This window comes from Lissotriton helveticus, chromosome 2_1 (assembly GCF_964261635.1).
Source record: "Lissotriton helveticus chromosome 2_1, aLisHel1.1, whole genome shotgun sequence".
NCBI classification, from domain to species: Eukaryota; Metazoa; Chordata; class Amphibia; order Caudata; family Salamandridae; genus Lissotriton; species Lissotriton helveticus.
In genome coordinates this window covers 1,675,461,538-1,675,480,262 of record NC_136059.1, presented here as the reverse complement: position 1 = coordinate 1,675,480,262, position 18,725 = coordinate 1,675,461,538, and positions in this window count along the sequence as shown.

Sequence of the window (18,725 nt, the reverse complement as noted above, 5' to 3'; positions counted from 1 at the left end):
TTGCAGCTTTTCAAAAACATAAATAAAAGGCATTGTCATTTACAATGCCAATAGCTCAAACTCTTGCTAATGCGAAACCTATTGCATTGCAAATGCTTGTTAATGTTAACGCTGAGTTGCGTAAACAGCAGCCCAGGGTTTCTATTGACCAGCGGGCCACATGTAAAGGTCAGGAGGGCCACATGTGGCTCCCGGGCCTACTCTGACTGTCACTGCATTAGATTGGAGGTTATATTGTTACACATTTCTTTAAATAACTTATATGCAGTCTGGGACTGTTGGCTCAGGGGATTTATGCATCCACTTTAGAAACCTGTGTTTGACCTCATGGCCGCAGGTTCAGATGCTAGAGGGCTCACTAAGATGTTCATCCTTCGGAGGTCAATAAAATTAGCACAATTGTTTAACTATAAAAATACAGCTACAACTACTGCTTGCTACTGCCCTTGGGAGCCATCATAATAGGGACGAGCTGAGGAGAGCTGGAGCAGGAAGCAGAAACACAAGCTGAAGGTTCAAACAGCAGGGGACACTAATCACCTCCAACTTAGCTTGGAGGACAACTCCACAGCTGTAGCAACTGATAAAACACTTGGAATGCGTTACACATGCCAGATGTCCTTCCTTTAAAGTTACACACGTGACGAGGTAAGAACAAGATTTACATGCCTGTTTATAGAAACAGAGCTTGGGAAAACACGAGTGCTCGTGTGAATGCTCTTAAAGAAAGAAAAAAATAGTTCCTAAAACACTTCCTAAAATGGGAGCAGTGGATAGATAATTGAAATTGGTCCATGTTCTTGGGGAGGGCTAAACACAGGAAGAGGCATGATGTGAGCATGCCATGAATAAATGGAGATAAAGAATATAAGAGCAATGATGGAGCCAGCAAATGGGGAGCCTATGGCGGGCTGAAGCCTACAAAGTATATACAACCGTCTCTTCGAGACAGCACATGCGCTGTCTAGCCAAGACCTAAAAACAAATTTAAGAATGTTTCACTACCAGGACACGTATAGCTTAAAGTATATGTTCAACTTTTTAAATACACTGCACCCTGCTCGATGGGCTGTTTAGGGCCTACCCTAACGGTGACTTATATGTAGGCAAACAGAAGATTTAGTCCTGGTAAATGGTTAATTTATCCAGTTTCAAATGGCAGTTTACAACTAAACACACTGGCTGAAATGACAGGCCTGATGTATGTTTGAAGGGCTACTTCAGTGGGTGGCACAATGAGTGCTGCAGGCCCACTAATAGCGTTTAACGTATAGACCCTCTGCACATATTGTACTATTTAACCAGGGACTTATAAGTAAATTAAATGGCCAATTGGGCGTAAGTCAATGTTACCATGTTTTAGGGAGTGATGACACATACTTTAGCACTGGTTAACAGTGGTAAGCACTGAGTCCTAAGACCAAGAAGAATAAGATCAGCAAAAAAATAGAGTAAGACAAAAAGTTTTGGGAAAGACCACCCTAAGGCTGACAGATCTAACAGTTGCAATCTGACAGTTCAGCATTCAATGCACAAAGCAGCCAAGTTAGCTTAATGAGTTAATGCACCTGCTACAGTAATCTGTGTGCAAAGTACAGTTAACACGTTTCATCTCTTTATGCTGATTAGTTTTTTAATTCATCCAATGTCGGATCATTTGCAGGGGTATGAAGCCTTAAGATTCTGGCAGGAAGCACTATGCAAGAAATGTATTATGTTCTTTTAACTTTCATTTATTGTTCCAATGTCCAAGTGTAGGAAGTTGGCTAAAAATTGGCCTAGTTCCTGGGTAGTGTCATAGGGCACATAGGTGTAGTCCATGAACTATGGGATTATTTGGATTATTTTTACCTTCATCAGATCTCCTTTTATGTCCCGAAACGTGCGTGCTCCCCCAAACTTCTTGTGTTTTTGCCTTTTCATCACTTGAGTAGGGTGGATAATGGTGGCCAAATTAATCCATGTCAATGGGACAGCTTAATTCGAGTGTGGACTTTTACTGATTAAAACTGTGCATTCTAGGAGCTGTAGTCTTGTTTCACTTCTGTTTGAACTGATTCAGCTAACACGTCCCGAGGCAATGAATTGTAAATAGAGGTGCCAGGAATGGAAAGGTTGTGGAGTTCCACATATCACCGGGGCAAGATTTTCTCAGTCTGGCCTTCATTGGAGAAAGTGCTGCTCGCTAGAAAGTAACATTATTGTTAATTAGAACTTCTACTGTGCACAGTATGCCATAATTACGGCATCAACGTACGTCCGCAGAACTTTTTCCAGGCAGGACTAACCTGCCAAATGAAGGGGTGTGGCTAATGTTAATCAATATGGGTGGGACTAAAATGGCAGACAATCAGGATCGGGTAATGCTCAGGCCAAGCTGAGAAAAAAAGTGGTGAATTCTGCATTGGAAACTGGACAACAATTAGAGCACACATGAACCCTAAAATTCCCCCCCCCAGCCCCTTCAAACTCATACATTCCCTGATCCCTAAAATTAGCCCCCTGGCACCACAAAACCCAAAACCCATACCCGCCCTGAACCCTAAAATGTCCCTCCCCTTGCACCCCGAAACCCATACCCACCCTGCACCCTAAAATAACTCCCCTGGTACCCCAAAACCCATACCCAACATGAACCCGAAAATTATCCCCCAGGCACCCCAGAACCCATGCTCACCCTGAACCCTAAAATTACCCCTGCCTCCCAAAACTCATACCCTCCTTGAACCCTAAAATTAGCCCCCTGGCCCCTTAAAGCCCATACCCACCTTGAACCCTAAAATTACCCCCCCCTGGTACCCCAAAACACCTACCCACTCTAAACCCTAAAATTAGCCCCTTGGCACCCCAAAACCCATACCCCCACTGAACCCAAAAATGACCCCCTGGCCCACCAACATCCATACCTGCCTGGAACCTTAAAATTACCCCCTGGTCCCTTAAAACCCATACCCACCCTGAACCCTAAAATTCCCCCCCCTGGTACTCCAAAACCCATACCCACCGTGAACCTTAAAATTATCCCCCTGGAACCCCATACCCACACTGAACTCTAAAATTACCACCTAGCACACCAACACCCGTACCCACCTGAACCCTAAAATGACCCCCTGGCACCCCAATCTCTAACCCACCCTGAACCCTAAAATTACTCCCTGGAACCCTAAAACCCACACCCAACCTGAACCCTAAAGTTACCCCATTGCACCCCAAAAGCTGAACACTGCAAGCTTACACTACATTTGCATATTCGGAGGGGACTGTCCTCCTTGACGTTTGCATGCATGTAAGTCTAGAACACCGTGCTGATGCTGTAGAATGCATTAAAGTTACTGGAACTTACTTAAAAACTGCTGCCTGCTCTTCTGATACTATTCAGTGGAGTCGGGCTGATCAGCAGCACTGTTGTCCTGGCATCCAGTCCCTCCCAAAGGTCTCACTGTGTCGATATATGTGGGTCAGATGTCTCCTCGTTTCTCCTTGCCAGGGCCTTCTCTACTTCTTCGTCGGTGCCCTTGGATGCAAAAAGAGACAGATCCATGGCCCTCTTCACCATTCAACTGGTGAGCAGCGCCGTGGATGTGCATTCCATACAAGTGCACAGACAGCAGGGGGAAAGGGATGGTAGTGCAGGTGACGCTTTTCCTTTGTAAAGTACCCTGGACGTCATAGCCCAGGGTTTGCTGTGTGTGAACTTGTATGGAATACACATCTATACAAGTGCACAGACAGCAAACCCTGGGCTATGATGTCAGCAGAAATTCCTATACAAAAGAAAAGCGTCACCTGCACTGGCCATCCCTTTCCCCCTGCTGTGCACATCTTACCACTCCCACCCCATGCTCACATTCACAACACATCCAGTGCTTTAGGTGAAATCCCTGCCTTCAGGCAAGGATACCACCTCAGTGGCACCAGTCTAAAAGAAATCAAAGGGTGGGGGCAGGGAGGGTTGCTGAAACCGTTCAGAGGCGGGCTGGCTCGGGCTGGTTCTGGTCCTCTCAGAAAGGGTCATAAAAATCACATTCTCTGATGCTTAGCATTCAACTATGGCTCGTTCTTAGCACCAGGTGGTGGCTCAGATCAAAGTAGGCACTTTACAAGCGTAATATGCTACATGGAAAAAATACAGAAACACAATATCCGGGAAATCGTTAACACTCTAAGGGAATGAAATATTAAGTAAAACGTCAAACACAAACAGAAACTAAATCGCTGACATGGATTGCCTTTTTACATTCATTATTTAGAAATCGATCAGTGTTTATGTTAGAATAAAGGGCATGCCGTTAAAGCCCGATAAGGACCCGTTGCAATGTCCTCTGCGACCCGGGGGGACCAGGCCAATTTAAAGCCCTGACTGAGAGGTCACTTCAATGTGTGATGAAGATGGGCAACAAAAGGGCCCCCCACATGCAGAAGATTTCTTGAGAAATCCCTGTTCTGGAATCGGGGCTGAGCAGGACGTTTGTGGCGGGGTAGAAGGCTCATGGTTCCTGCGAGGCTTGAAGTGTGTTGTTTCCCTGCTGGTGGAGGTGCGTGCTTCAGTCATGCTTCTGGGCTTCAGTCCTGTCCAGATCTGCGCATCCGAGCGTTTCACATTGTAAGTACCATGGATGCGTTGGTGAATGCTTTGCAGACACGTTCAGTGAACTTTGTACTTTTGGTGACGTCATGTGTGAACGCAGTGCCCCGAAGTGAACTCACCAGTTAATGAGGCACGAAAAGGTTAATGACCCATTCTGGTGCCGCGAGTCAGCTCAGCTGTAATAACCGCCATGGGCGTCCGCAGGGGGGGCATGGAGGGGCGCTTCGGAGGGGGCAAGTACCCCTCCTTGCCCCACCCTGTGGACGCCCATGCTTCTGGGTGGACCGGGTATGACTTCCAACACAACTTCCGAGCAATGTATAATTTGTTTTTGTGGCAGTATGTCGTCATGACCAGACGCCCCCTGCAAATATCAGTGGGGCGCCCTTAGTCACTCCACCGGAAGGAGCCAAATCAAGGAGTCCTTCGTCTGTTTCGCCAGGAAGAGAATTCTTTTTGTGGCATGAGGATGGTAGGGCTGTGCCAACCAAGTCAGTTATATATTTTCTTTGTTGGTACGGTTCCCCTTTCTAGGTACATTTTGTGTTAAGTTGCTGACTGTAGCAGGTCCCATGTATGTCTCGAGAGCCAGTTAATTGCATTTCCAAGTTGTTAGATGCCACTGGCTTGCAGTTAAACCAAATGTACCAAAATTCAAGGTTTTTCAAACACAGAGTGCTGGCAGAAACCATTGTGTCCCTGTTAGCCCTTTGGGAGACGTTTCTTTTTGTTTCAAAACTTACATTGGTTTTAAAAAGTCAGTACACATACTGTCATTTCAGAGCTTAGATACTTGCTAATCTCGATATTTTTGACACAATTAATTTATAGCTGTCAACTGTCACCATGTCACGTGATAAACAGACACCTCTGGCTTAATAGAAAACAGTGTTTTGGAGCTGCAGTCCCTTATCGCTGAGACTTGTAAAACTACATGTCCCAGCATGCACAGTGCTTACGGATAAAGTGACAGTACTTGCTAATGTGAGTCTTAAGATACGAGGGCCACTGAAATCTAAATCTTAGGCTTCCTTCTAGTACAAAGTCTTTATTTTTTAAATTAGTGAGGTATTTCCAGTCCTGACTTAAGCGTCTTCGGTAATTCGACCTTGGCATCACCTTGTTCTGAACGTCAGTCCCACTGCAAGAGATCAAAAGGTCAGATTGTAACTGTCATTGACACTACGGTGTCCCTCACCTCTAGTCACCGTGGGCTGTCAAAGCAAATAATCAGCGCCCCCCAAATAATGTGTTTCACCAATATCTTTGGCTATGTCTCCAGATTCCGCCTTAAGCTTTGATTTGAAATTTAATGCACAGACTCCATTTCAATTTTCTTAAAACATTCCATTATAGTCATATCTTCTTTCTCTTCTCATAGTAAAACCAGTTCTCCAAAAGTAGCCACAAAAAATCGTCAAAATGTTTCGGCTCTACATGAGACTGCTTCAGGGTTACAAGAATGCGAGCAATAAAGATACATTAAAAACACGTATGCCACAAGACATTTTACTTCTTATATGTCATATCCAAAGTCTATTAGCCCTCAGTTAATGTAATGTTACAACAGAACCTCATAGTAAATGTCATCTATGCATTATACATATGTCACTAATTATAAAATGGTGATTAATTACCAATGGGCTATGATATAATTATTTCATACAGCGTGTGATTCTCTATAAGATCAAGGTGCCTAGTTGATCAATTAGTGTCAAAATGTATTGTTTCTTTTTTTTCAATTCAATTGTTCATTAAACACAACTAATGATATGTACCTCAATAATTGATTTTCTTGGGAACAATTGAAGCATTCATCAACCAGTCTGGTCTTTCAAAGCTTTCTGGATTCGACTTCCCTCCTGATTCAATATCCCTGTCTAAAACATGAAAATCACTTATTTAGGTAATATGTTCAATAATAGTTCCAGATCTACAGATTATAGTTAAATCCAACATTTGTATCAATATTTCAGCTAATTTCATTTCTTATTGGCAACGATGTTTCACATTTCCGAACCCAAGATAATTACAATGTGTCCAAAGTATTCAAGTATGTGCTCCCGATTATAGCAAGCCCAAATTTATTTGGACCACATGTCTCACAGTACATTTCAGCGCATCTCAACCAGTGAGACCATAGCTGTATAGTAATCATAGTGCCCCCTACAATAGTACTTTCCAACATTTATCATTTTGGGTCATCATTGACCAATTACATAACACTCATCACCTATGCATTTATGACTATGTTCAATTCACCTCCTCCTTCATATTCAGCACCCCCCATGAGTTAGTAATTCATTTTCTGCCAAATGTAACTTGGCTTATTATGCATCAACATTGTGCCCCTTGACACATTTCCACTAGTAGTTTTGAATACTGTCATTGCAAAGCTTTAGATCTCACCATCTTAAGTACATTACGCTTTCATAAATAATCAGTAAGAATTCTTCTTTATTTGAAGTTAATAGCAGATACTAAACATGTCACCACATACTGGGTGGAACTTTAGTGATACCAATTTGCTACTGCATGCTAGTCTCCTTGCCTTCAAGGCAGAGGAATTTAGCCACAGTCATTCTGACTCATATTGTCCCCTAATAATTCGATTCAGTCCACCTCTTCCTTTATATACAGCACACCCCAAAAGTTCATGTTTCATTTTCCTCCACTTGTGGCTCAACGTGCTATACAACAAGACTCTCTCCCTTAACATTCAAGCCTGTAGTGTTGAGTACTGTCATTCTAAGAATTTGATTCCCATCATTTAAAATACCTAGCATTGTTACGGAAGACCTGTAAAAAATGGCTCTTTCTTTAAAGTTAACTGCAAACACTGATCATGTTGCACCACGGACCGAGCAAACCTTTAATGGTACCAATTTACTTCCAGATGATATTCTCCCTGCATTTAAGGCAGAGGAGTTTGGCCAAAGTCATTGTGACTAGTATAGTCTCTTAACAATTCAATAGCAAAATTTTAACATATCTTACCTGTTTTTTGGCACATTCCCTTCAACGTTATGCAAGCGGTCGAGAGCCAAGGGCGAACTCCAAATTTTGCAGCTAATTTATATGTACATAGACTAGAAATAAGTTAAAGTCATTTTTGTAAGAACAATCTCGACCACTCATAGAGTGATGTTGAACACATCCAAGATGGCCAGACTGAGTTGCCACAATTTGGGTGAGGAGATCCAAGTTGGTGTGACCAAAGTCCAGTTTGAAATGATGAGACATGACTATTCCCAGCCACAATATATTAATGTGTAGCTGATGTGCTGGGTGTAGCTGAATATGACCAAGATAGCACCTATACCATTTCGCTATGCTAAACGTTAGATGCGCTGAAATATGCAGTGAAATATAACTAGAAATAAGTTCAAGTCAGCTTGTAAAAACAATCCCGAGCGTTCATACAATGACACAGAATACATCCAAGATGGCGGGACCTAGGTCCTCAACTTGGGTGGGGAGATCGTCAGGTGGAGTTGAAACACACCCAGAGTGATACAGGTTGAGTGTATACAAATAAATTAACTGTGAAATGTGGGGTTCTCCGTTTGCCACTCGACCGCTTGGATAACGTTGATAGGAACACACCGGAAAACGGGTAAGATATGTTAGAATTTTGTTATTGAATTGTTAGGAGATCATACTAGTTACAATGACTTTTACCAAACTCCTCTGCCTTAAATGCGGGGAGAATATCATGTGACAGTGAATTGGTAGCACTAAAGGTTTGCTAGGCCCATGATGAAACATGATCAGGGTTTGCCGTTAACTTTTAAAGAAAGAATAATTATTACAGGTCTTTCATGAATACTCAAGGTATTTTAAATGGTGACATGGGGGTCTCTCTTCTGAGACGTTCAACTCTATGGTAGTAGCATTCCTATTGGGGACTGAACACCCTTGCTGTGCATTGGGAAGGGGACAACATGTAAATAAAAGGGGAGGCCCCTCTCCAAAGCCTTCAAAAAGGCCTAATGGACCTCATCCCCCGGAGCCATCAGTGTAATTAAAAGGAAGGAGGCCGCACAACCCCTACCCCTCTTTGAGCCTTTAAAGACCCCGGGGACCCATTCTCCGGGGACGGTCATTGACTGTGTCCTGTGGAGCTCACCCCTGGGACATAGTAATTTCTCTGCCCTCACTAGCATGGGCAGGGAAATATGTGTTTGCTTCCACATGGTGGGAGCTTTTTTAAATCTCCCAGCAAACAGGAGCAAACATACAAGTTGGCACACACCTTGCATTAGTTTTGAAAAAAATCCCCCTGGCTTGAAGTAGACTTCTGTTTTGTTTCCCTGCATGCACTTATGCGGGCTGGGAAAGTGAACACATTGCTCCTGTCAGGAGTGAGCAAACATAAAACAGCTGCTCCCTCTGGGCGGGAGCAATGCTGGCTCTCGCACCATGTGGGTAGCCGCCTGGGGTCAAGGGGGCCCTAGGCCTCCCCCATCCAAAGTGGTGATGGGTGGGAGGACCAAGGCACTAACCCATCATTTGGACATTACCCAGCGTAAGGGGTCCCAAGGACTAAAATAGGCTTGGGTAGGAGCATAGCGCGGTCCCCTCCCCTTATAATTTAATTCGGCCTTGGGCTTAATATTCTAACACTCAGTCCCCCTTCCTGTTTTCATTGTATTTAGCCCCAGAGGATGGAGTCCCTGGGGCCCAAGTAGCATGTGGTAGAGACACCACACACTCCCTCCCCAATTTAATTGTATTTGATCCCTGGGGATGCGATCCCAGCTGTCTAATGACACTTGGGATGGGGCCCCACTTCCCTTTTTCATTGAATTTGGCACTGGGAGATGGTGTCCTTAGGGCCAAATGAGGCTTGAGAGGGGGCAGCATGCCTCCTCCCCTTAATCTAAGTGTTGTTTGGTGGGTGCCCCCAGTGAGCACCGGGGCACCCACCTATAATTTAGAAAGACCCTGGCAGAGAGGATCCCTAGTGCCACAATAGGCTTGGGTAGGGACGCCATGCACCGATCTCACCTTTTAAATGAATTTATTTCGGCCACGTGGATGGGGTCCCTGGGGGTCTATTAAGGATTGGGGAGGGGGTTGCATGCCTCCCCTTCCGTTAATATACATGTTTTGGCCCCAGGAGATGGAGTCCCCGTAGGCCAACCACGCGCTTGACATGCCAAAGGCTGTGAGCGGTATTAGGTTGTCAGCCTGCAGGGGTGTTGGCTGCCTGAGTTTGTTTCTTTTACCGCATAGACGGGAATTTTTCTAATTGAACGCTCGACATTGGGGAGGCAACAATGAAGATGGGTAATATACCCCCTCAGTGAGGACTGTGTTCCTATCTATTCTAGTGTTGATTAAGGCCTCCATAAGTATAACAAGGTTTCTCAGGCATTGTCCTGTGAATTTGACACAGTCTGGGTCTTGCTTGTTTCATCACTGAATTTTGGAATTCATTTTGGATGCTCATTAGGGGGCCCTTTTACTCCTTTTTATGGACCACCCTCAGGTTTTGTGAATAGGATTGATTACTTATATCTTGGAAAACATAACCACTATGGATTGTCATGGCTACTATTACTGTTGTCTTTTTGTCCTGATGAAGACCCGCATACAGACGTAGAAGTTGCCCTCATCGCGTAAGACGGGTCGAAACGTCGATGAATTCCTTTTTTGGCCTGGAATACAACTCATTGGCCTTTTCCTAACATTTAGGATGATGCTTTTCAGAACATGTGACATAATTCTATAAAAAGGCCATCTAAGTAATGAGATAGTGTATTTATACTGTATACAGGCCTAACCTTGTTTAGGTTAATCAATAACTCATTCCAACCAGTGTTAAATATGAATATTAGGGTAATTTTGCTTTTCATTTTTCCTGATTTCTCTCTTATTTCTTTTCGTTCACAATGCACATGAGCACTTTTTTTTCACGCTTCTCCTGACAACCTTCTACTGTCAAAAATGACATTGAATATGGCTTGTTCATATAGAATCTATAAATAAACAAAGATTTTTTCTATCAAATAATGTTGTCTTTTGGTCCTTCTCTCTGCGACGTTACTCCATGTACAGAATATTTTACTGAATGACCGCTTGGATTGAACTTTCCAGTCCCTTGCACCTTTTTTTTGGTATAAAAATAATATACGTCAGGGCCAATTTTTGCTTTGACTGAATTCATTCTCAGGTCCTCTGACGCTCTCTGGGAGAACCTCATTAGTTTGTAAAGGCAGTTCACAGGTGACATTTAGCTTTCTATGCTATGGGTGAAGTTTCAACACCATATATCATGGCCTTATATGAGATTTAATTATGCCAGTCAGGGGATAGCCAACTTCTACATGTTCTAAGGGTTAGATAACATACACTGGGCATTGGACAGCAGTGTCCTAGTGTACAGAGTATAAAAACCAGCAATTACATTAAAAAAATATAAGGGGCTAACCATGCAAAATTTTTATTTTCTCACACTGATTTTATATGAAATTATGTGGTAATACAATCTCGTTTTTCTCTTCAAGGAACACTACCTTTGTACATAAATGTTAAATCTGAATTCTGTATCATAGTAGTTTATTTTATCTCTAGGTCAATGGCGTTTTAGCAAAGCCTCATGTTCATGTTAGTTGCCAACTTTATGGAAAACATTCAGAAGATGATATACATGCTTTTAATAAATTGGCTAAGAGCTCAGAGATTGGAACTGCAAATAACCTTTGAAAAGCAAACAACCAAGTCTGTTTTCATTTGCTGTGGGAGGGTAACATTTTGCATGGGAAGAAGATTGTGTTGCGGCCTAGGGACTAACAGGACAGCAAGTGCAAATAAGTTTGTCCTCCTGACTCGTCCGTTCTGCTTAGCAAGGTTCAATAGATTAGTTGTGACCTTTTCCTTCTCAAAAAATCCATGCAATATGAACAACAGAGAACTTTTTACATAATGAAAACAGGAAATGAAGTACATTCGACGGAATTAATGACACTAATGAGACAAGAGTGTGAGAAAGTCTAACTTTTTATAAATCACTTTGAATTCGATATTTTCTTTTGCCAAATCTAAGGTAGTACGTTTTTCAGAGAGTTATTTGCTAGTGAGAGTCACCTACAAAATTGTCTCTTTTTAGTTTTTGTTTATACAATCTATATTGATAGACGAACAAAAGATCCCCACCCCCCTCCTTGGATGTTATAAATGTCATTCACATATTCATCAACTGACATTCATCAGAATTTCAGCCATTGATTCATTGTCTGTTATGATTTTTTTTGCAGATTTACATGAACACCGGTTACGTTACATAAGGACACGAGAATTTTTTTTGGTAGGAACGGGGATTTTAAGGGCCTCATTTATGTGAAATGACGCATCGCTGCGTGAAAGCAGCGATGCGTCACTTCTCATTGCGCACTCCTTGCGACATACCTGATGCGTCATATTTAATGTATGACGCATCATGTCGCAAGGAGTTACAGATGCGTCAGTATTTCTGACGTATCTGTAAGCGCAAAAGTGACGCATTGCTGAAGTGTGTCACAAAAGTGACGCAACTCCAGCACAGCCGCGGCCCGTGGAGGGAGTTGCTGAGGTGCAGAAAGGTGGGGCAGGGGAGGGGCAGGGTGGGGGATGCTAAAAACCGGCATATGGATAATTGGAGGTAAGTAAACAATTTAATAAATAAAACGAATTTCGTAGCATGCCCTGCATAGAACCTTGGTTACCCAACTCCAAAGTCGGTAGTCTAGCCGTCCGACCACATCCTCTCCTATGATGTATGACGCTTTGCCTCTTTGCTGAAATATGGTCATTCCATTGGAAGGGAAATTGCATGAATGTTCTTAAAAAGGGCAAAGTGCATGGCAAATGAGTCTTCAAAGACATTGTTTCCTCCACACACAGTAGCCCTGCATGAAGCTGCTGTGCTGCAAGGTACAGGCGGTGAGATTGGAGACACCATCACAGCCCATGCGATCCATGCACACGGTCCCTCCATGCAGGGTGACTAGACTGTGGTTCATTAGCAGCATCAATGGCGTCCTCTGCCATCAAATTCCACCCAGATTGTACCCATGTCATGAGTGCATGCACCCCGTGATTGGCTGCTGAGATCTGAGGCTCTGATGGGCTCAGTGAGGAGTTGCCATAAAAACAGGCACAGCTCCACACACAGGCCCTCCTTGGAATGGCTGTGTTACTAGGTGAATGCAGTGAGGCGGGATATACTGCCACAACCCCTGCAAACGGGCCTTCCATGGAGGGTGTCTCAAATGTGCCTCTCCAGAAGCACCAGAGGCACCATCTACAATTCCCTATACCTGCTTCACATACATAACTGAGTGTGCTTGGAAACGTCCTTATGCGTCTGGGGGAAAGAGTGTGAGAAAGTGTGCCTGTTTTCTGCTGCATTGCAACTATTCATCTATTCCCCTAGTTTTCAGGCTACATAATGCATCGGATGATCACCTTCATATCTCTGAACCACTAGTTCCATCTTGGACCTGATGTGGCTCACCTCTGGCATAATAGTGATACGTTTTGTCATAGTGGTGGTAATTCGTGGCTTAATATGGACGCTTATGGAATGATAGTAGTCACTTCTGGCATAATGCTGCCATGGCATAACAGTGGTTAATCTTGGCATAATGTAGACACCCAAGGAATGTTGAAACCCACTTCTGGCATAATACTGGCTCTGGCATAATGGTGGCACTTCTTAGCATATTGTGGACATCCAGTATATCATGGTGCCCACCTTTGGCCTAATGCTGAACCTTGTATAATGGTAGTAATTCTTGGAATATTGTTAACATCCATGGCAAGGTACGACACACTTCTTGCTAATTCTGGCTTTATCTTCCAGGACATGAGTGTACCCACATTTGGCGTAAAGCTGATCCTAGCATTATGGTGGTTATTCCTAGCATAATGCTTACAATTATTGGCATAATGTGGGCATCTACAGCATTGTGGTGCCCCCACCCCAAAGAAGTCCACTTGCTATGGCATAACACTGGTGATTCCTGGCATACTGTGAACACCCATGGCATAAAAATACTCGCTTCTGGCATTATTCTGGACCTGGCACATTGGTGTTAGTTCTTGTATATTATGGGCATCTAAGACATGATGGTGCCTTTCCCAGGCATAATGCCCAGCCTGGTATAATGGTGGAAGTTCTTACCATAATCTTTGCATCTATGGCTTGATGGTAACTACTTCGGTCTTATTTTGACTCTGGCATCCTTGGCATGATGTTACCCACGTCTCACTTTAGGCTGATTCTGGCATCATGGTGGCAAAACTTGGCATATAAGGGGCATCCATTTGCATACCCAATAAGTTGCATGTAAGTAAAGGTGTGATGACGGTTTATACCATTATTTCATGGGCCGAGTAACAGAGGCCCCTCGCATCCTGCTCACTTGATGGCAAGCAGCATCCCAGGCTTTGTAAACATTTCGAGTAATTCACATTCATGCTTCTTTCTTACACTCAATAATTCATGACTCCATGCACTCACCTAGTCATCCATGTACTCATTCACCTCTCCGTTTACACAATAATTAATCCATCCAGGCACTCATCCACCCATTAGCTCCTTTTCTTATTCAACGACGCACAAAGCTGCCCATCAATGAAGAAGCACTTTCGATGGTAAAAAGCCAGGTCTATTGGCTTTGCCATTATGTGGGTTGACCCTCACAGTGACACAGTTAAGGGAGTGGACTAATTTCAGAGAAATATGGTTAGACTCACCGAGTGTAAAATGGGGTTAGCTCTCAGACAATATGATCAGGGACCTGGCTTAGTTTAAATGTTTATGGTTAGGGTTAGTCTTTTTTTTTTTTTTTTTTTTTTTTTTAATCCTCATTAGCCTTTACGCCACCCATTGTTCGATTGTTTCCGCCCTGGGCTTTTTATCTCATATGCTGGCTATAGACATGGGCATATGCGGCTCTCCAGCCAGCACTGGGCCAAAATCCTCTGTACCACCCTGTAAAGACAATGGCATAGCCCTACCGGAGTCCACAGCCCGGTCTCTGACTCCGCCTTCACGAAGGACGGACCTGTTCAACACGCCTGCGAGATAGGCCAAGGCCTTAATCATAGGATTTTTCATTTTGTGTCTTAATTTCTTGCACTATACCAAGGCGAAGGCCCACTCCTTACCCAAAGTGTTGCAGAAAAAGTAACCAAAATCTGTGCTTCTTATTCATCCGACCTTTGGAATCTAGTGTCGCAAAGTATCTCATACTCTTTAGCCAATCCATAAGTGTCGGTGTCGTAGTTTCTACCCATACCTTACAGATTTCCCTACGGGCTAGCAGAACCCCATAAAAGACTAGCTTTACTTTATCGTTCATTCTATTGTCATGTAAATCGTATCTCCCAGTAATAATTAATTCAGGGCTTACCTCTATCGTGCAGCCAATCGATTGTGACAAACAGTTGCTTACCGCCTCCCAGAATTCCCTGATGTTCAAACAGTCCACGAACATGTGCAGGTCATCCACATTTATATTTCTGCATTTTGGACACTCAACTCGTCCACCAGCTTTAAACTTCGATAATCTGCGGGGAGTCCAATAGGCTCTATGGATAATAAACAGAACATTTCGCCTTAAATTTGCAGATTTTACTGTTTTATAAAGTATAGTCATCATTACTTGCCATTGATTTTCTGTAGCGATATCTGGCAAGCAATCTCCCCATAGCAGTTCCGGCAATGTGAACGGGCCATCTTCCATCTCCACCATTGCCCAATACCATATCGCAACTTCCTTCTTGAGTGATTGTGGAGAAAATATTTTGTCCTCAAAGTCATTCTGGAAGCCAATAACAGTGTCCGGCTTGTTTGCCCAACTTTGCATCTGCAAGTATTTAAATTTAGATAACCCTTTTACCCCACACCTGTGCCCCTTGTATCCAGCCAATCAACTTTCCCTCTGTAAATAAGTCTCCCCAAGTTTTTAATCCTGCTATTTTCAACGGGACAGCCAATGCATCCTCTGCCCAAGATGGTGCTCCTGGTGTGTCCCAAATGGAAGACCTATATCCATAATAACTCAACTTTGCTAGTTTCCTAATTTTATACCAGAGCTCTGCTGCTTCCCGTAGAGATTTCAGTTTCACTTTTGAAAAAAAATTTGGGTCTGAAAATTTATGCATGAATCCGTCCTGATCATAGTTGCTCAAGCTTAACATAGCCGAGAAGGTATGCCCTATAGTTGTAGCCTTCGGTGTTCCCATAAGCTCTCTCAAATTTTTTAAACGAAAAGCCCAGTCATATAACAATAAATCTGGGGCTGATAGCCCGCCCTTGTCCCATCTTCTTCTAATTTTCTTCCAAGATAGGCGAGATCCCTTAGAGGCCCAAAGGCCCAAATAAAATAACAAATCTCGCTTTGTAATCTTTTAAGCCCTTTCTTATCAAAGTCCCAGGGAATTGTTTCAAACAAAAAAGTACGTTTTGGTAAAATTACCATTTTAATCAGGTTAGTATGGCCAAACAGAGTGAGAGGTAGATGACTCCAGCTTCGCAATATGGCCCCTATTTCTTTCTTCATCCTAAAAAAGTTAATTTTTGTTAAGTCCGCTATATTCTGCGTTATTCTCACGCCTAAGTATCTCATCTCCTTCTTGCATTTAATGTCTTTAGTGTCCAAATTCCATGCCATTAGCTCTGTTTTACTCTCGTTGATGTCATATCCTGAAACCGTGCCAAATTCTTTAGTGAGCTTAAATATGTTTCCCATTGACTCTTTCAAGTTTGAAGTAAAAATAATAATATCGTCCGCATAGAGACCAATCTTCTTATTCCACTCGCCAGCTCTGAAGGGGGCTATTGTGTCCATATCTCTAATCCTACTGGCTAGCGGCTCTATGTATAAATTAAATAATAATGGGGAAATCGGGCATCCCTGGCGCTTACCCCTCATTACCCTAAAAGAGGGTGTCAAAATGCCGTTAACAAGCACCTTGGAGGTAGGGGAGCTATACAATGATAACAAGGTGTTAGTATAGCTTGGACCTAATCCTAGATGCTGAATGAGTTTCTTCAGATAAAGCCAGTTCACACGATCAAATGCCTTGGCGGCGTCAAGGGCAATAAGAGCAAGAGGGAGATTAAAAACTGTTGCCATGTCTATTGCGCCAACCACTGAGAAGGTGAGTTCTTTTAAATATCTACCCTTCATGAATCCCTTTTGGTCCTCATGAACTAAGTGCGGGATGACTTGACTCAATCTATTGGCCATAATTTTGGTAAATAATTTATAATCATTATTTAATAATGATATTGGCCTGTATGCATCTACGTATTTAGGTGATTTGCCGGGTTTTGGGATCAAGACTATTACCGCATCATTCCATCACTGTGTCTCCTCTGAAGATATTATTGAATACTCGATGTAAAAAGGGGGCAATTTAGCCAATCAGTGTCTTATAGACTTCCAGAGGAAGACCGTCTGGCCCCGGGGCCTTACCTCTCTTACCATTCTTTATGGCTTTTTCCACCTCCATCAGTGAGATTTCTGAGTTCAAAACCTGTTTGTATTGGATTGGGAGTGGCTTTATTAACTGTGACCATGTTGTCACCTCTTGTGGGTCTGGTACTAACTCCTCCTTGTAAACCGTGGAGAAATGTTCAAAAAAAGCTTCTGCAATCTCTCCACTGTCTGTAATAGCTGTGTCTCCTTCAGACCCATCCACTCTGATTTCCTTGATAAAGTTTCGAACCAAATCCTTCTTTGCTTTCCATGCCAGAAGCTTGCCACACCCCTCTCCATAACTAAAATGTGCCAGGCTACTAGCATCCCATCTCTCTTTGTTTCTGGCTGCAAGAAGTGTGGCTAATTCAGCCTTCAATTTTAAATTGTCGAAAATAGCCTGGTCCCTTAACTGCTGCTCATTTCCCCCCATGATCCTTGCCTCATGTTGTCTAATTTTTTCTTCCAAATCAGTAATTCTACTATAATATATCCTTCTCTTCTTTGCCCCTAAGGCCCCCAACCTCCCCCTCAAAAAGGCTTTACACGTGTCCCATACCACATCTGGCTTGGCAGAATCTGTGTTCGCAGTCAAAAAAACCTCCAGTTCGCCTTCTACAGTCTCCATGGCTTCTTGATCTAACAAAATCGTACGATCTAGTCTCCAAACCGGGTTCTGCGTTTTTTGGCCAAACGTCAAATGTAAAAGGATAGCAGAATGATCCGACAAATGTACACCTACGTGACTGATGCTTGTTACATGCTCCACCATCCTTAGATCTAACAGAAAGTAATCTATCCTTGACCTATGTCTATACTTTTGAATATAATATGTAAAGCCCACCTTCTGGCCTGATTTGATGCGCCAAATATCGCACATTCCATACTGTGTTAGCAGCACCTTTACTCTGTTAGACATCTTAACATTCCTCTGCGCTCTCTTTCCTGAACGGTCTAGGTCCTTATCCATAACCGTATTAAAATCTCCTGCCATAACAATATTGCCAGAAAAACTTAATAATTCGGCTGCTAATTTGTCTAAAGGTCCCAGGTCATCAATATTTGGCCCATAATATCCAACCAGAACAAGATCTTTCCCAGCCACAGTGGCCTGAACTATAAGCCACCTCCCCCCAGGATCTGCCGCCATAGCTCCAAAAGAAAACTGCACCCCTTCCCTAACTAAAATTGCAACCCCTTTAGTCACCATAGTCTGGGGTGTATAATATTTATAAGCTATCCACTTCTGTGTTCCAAACATATCCTTGCTTTCTACTTCATTTAAATGAGTCTCTTGCAAAATAATTATTTGAGCCAATGAGTCTTCTAAATATTTGAAAATAATCATTCTCCTGGATTTCACCCGTAGCCCGTTAACATTCCAGGATAAAATCCTTAATTCTTTCTTATTAGCCCCGTCATTCTTTCTAAAAATACAACTGATCTTTACATTGCTGGTAGCCCTTTGGCCTCTGAGGATTATTTTTCTAATTTCCCCCTTCCCGCTTCCCACCCCCTACCCTTCCCCCCATCCCCCCTCCCTCTGGAAAACCCTTCCTGTCTACCCATGGCCATAGGCCTTGTGAGAGGTTAGGGTTAGTCTTGAATGAGATGGATATGTTGGTTGAGGCTGAAGCAGAGAGCAAGCAATTGGATCAGAA